Source organism: Schistocerca cancellata, unplaced genomic scaffold (genome assembly GCF_023864275.1).
Source record: "Schistocerca cancellata isolate TAMUIC-IGC-003103 unplaced genomic scaffold, iqSchCanc2.1 HiC_scaffold_674, whole genome shotgun sequence".
In the NCBI taxonomy this organism is placed as follows: Eukaryota; Metazoa; Arthropoda; class Insecta; order Orthoptera; family Acrididae; genus Schistocerca; species Schistocerca cancellata.
The window spans coordinates 607,501-610,000 of record NW_026046685.1 but is presented as its reverse complement, the minus strand read 5'-3'; the positions used below and the strand labels follow the sequence as shown (position 1 = coordinate 610,000).

The 2,500-nt window shown below is 56.0% G+C and overlaps 1 non-coding gene across 1 annotated transcript in view; it reads right to left on the bottom strand.

Annotated features, from left to right (window-relative positions):
• The window catches only part of LOC126138970 (small subunit ribosomal RNA), a 1,909-nt gene extending 1,837 nt beyond the window's left edge, over window positions 1-72 (bottom strand). The window contains exon 1 of the ribosomal RNA XR_007528457.1: window positions 1-72. This exon is cut by the window's left edge and continues 1,837 nt beyond it. This is a non-coding gene — a ribosomal RNA (small subunit ribosomal RNA).
• Window positions 73-2,500: the final 2,428 nt, after the last annotated feature.

Below are 2,500 nucleotides of genomic sequence, written 5' to 3'. Positions count from 1 at the left end.
CGGCTTGTACTGAGACATGCATGGCTTAATCTTTGAGACAAGCATATGACTACTGGCAGGATCAACCAGGGAGCTGCGTCAACTAGAGCTGAGCAGCCGGCCGCCCGGGAGTGTGTCCCAGGGGCCCGCGCGAACACGCAAGCGTCCGCTCAATTATTCTGCAAACAGGAGGAGGCTGAGCTCCCCTGCACAATACACCTCGAAACCCTCTCAGGTCCCGGCGGCGCGCAGCGCCGTCCTAAGTACTTGGTCGGGTTCGAGAGAGGCGCAATCGCCCGGAGTTAGGCGAGTAGACGCTTTAGGTGCGACCACCCGTGCTCCCAACTGAGCTTGCCGCTGCCGACAGAGGCCCGGGAGCGTGCTGTCGTGGCATTGCCGGCGGGAGACAACACGCGCCACCTATGGTGACCGGCAGCTCCAACGCCAGCGCCACAGAAGGGCAAAGGCCCCACGTGGGTGCCGAAGCGAACTCTCCCAGCACAGCGCACGTGCCAACACGTCTGCACAACTGCGATACAAACCACCAGCGAGAACCGCTGGGGCGACCGAGCAGCAGACGGCGTCGCGGCGCCGAGTGCCGGGCGGCGGCGCATCCTCAACGCACACAGTCCTCAGTCGGACCAGCACACTGCAGATGTCCACCGCGCTTCGCACCGGGCCCGCGAGGACCCACTTTGGCCGCCCGGCGCCGCGCGCAGGGTGCCCCGGCGCGCAGCTGCGCCGCCTGCCGCGTCCGTCGGCCGGCGCGCCTGCCACTGGGCGCCCCCACCAGCCGGCTGTAGCGCGTGCGCCCACGCACCGCGCGGCCAGCACGCCGGGCGGCCCCCCCTCACCGGCCGGGGACGGTCCCACCCAGCCACCGCCGCGTATCGCTTCACACACAGATTTGCCCTTACTGATTTACCTCCAGCAACAACAACCGTACCACAATGGGTTTACCAGTTGTTCATTTGCGTAACGTCACCAGCAAACGTAGACGTCCATCCCAGTTTGCAAATGCAACGATTATTGCATACCTGTCTGTTAGGTGTCACGACACACTACGTCTGCCCACATACACGCAACAAAATGTGCACGACTAGAGAACACGTGGGAGGTGGCCCCCTACGTATGCGATGTCCATTACGAGACCGACTGTCAACCAGCATCTGTACCATGTCGCAGATGTGGAACGCGGTGCACCATGCTATCACACTGTGTGAGAAGAGACGACTACGTTTGAATACACGCGCCACTACATCAACAGACGGCTCATGCTGATCGCCATCCAGGGCGTCCGTTACTCCCACACGTCTCTATGGCGTACCACACTGCAATGTAGCTGTTATGGGGAGACGGCACGTGGCTGAGTGCACAACATTTGGACCGTATGGTTCGCTGTTGTTGGGCGCAGTCGTTGTACGGTCACACATGTGCCACAGCGTATCATTCAGTACATACGGACCTATGTGCAGTACAATGTGAGGGTTAAGCTTACGACATCAGCGGACAGTGGACACAGGCCGTACCACGACGTAGACTGAGCGCTTCGACATGCGAATGCCAGTGAACAGCTGCGAAGGGCATTGAACACGCAAGCACCTGAACGACCAGCGTGCGAAGGCAGGGGGGAGGGGGGGGGGGGCGATGTACATCCTGCAGTCGTCCACATTACAGTGTACAGCGGGAGCATGTCAAAAGTAAGCAACACTTGCGAAGTGTTGAACATGAAACGATACACAAGAGGGTGGGCGGTTCGAGTAGCGAACTATATTCAGAGGGTTGTGGTTAGACAACACTAGATTAATGTAACGTGTCATATGCCAATTACAGAGCAGGTTAAGGCACAACGTGGGTTAGGTTAAGGCACAACGTGGGTTAGGTTAAGGCACAACGTGGGTTAGGTTAAGGCACAACGTGGGTTAGGTTAAGGCACAACGTGGGTTAGGTTAAGGCACAACGTGGGTTAGGTTAAGGCACAACGTGGGTTAGGTTAAGGCACAACGTGGGTTAGGTTAAGGCACAACTTGGGTTAGGTTAAGGCACAACTTGGGTTAGGTTAAGGCACAACTTGGGTTAGGTTAAGGCACAACTTGGGTTAGGTTAAGGCACAACTTGGGTTAGGTTAAGGCACAACTTGGGTTAGGTTAAGGCACAACTTGGGTTAGGTTAAGGCACAACTTGGGTTAGGTTAAGGCACAACTTGGGTTAGGTTAAGGCACAACTTGGGTTAGGTTAAGGCACAACTTGGGTTAGGTTAAGGCACAACTTGGGTTAGGTTAAGGCACAACTTGGGTTAGGTTAAGGCACAACTTGGGTTAGGTTAAGGCACAACTTGGGTTAGGTTAAGGCACAACTTGGGTTAGGTTAAGGCACAACTTGGGTTAGGTTAAGGCACAACTTGGGTTACATTGCGGTACAAATTGCGTTACGAATTTGGTTAGGTTAAGGTGCAAAATGGGTTAGGTTAAGGTGCGAAATGGGTTGGATTACAGTACACAACGTGGTAAGAGAGTGTGTT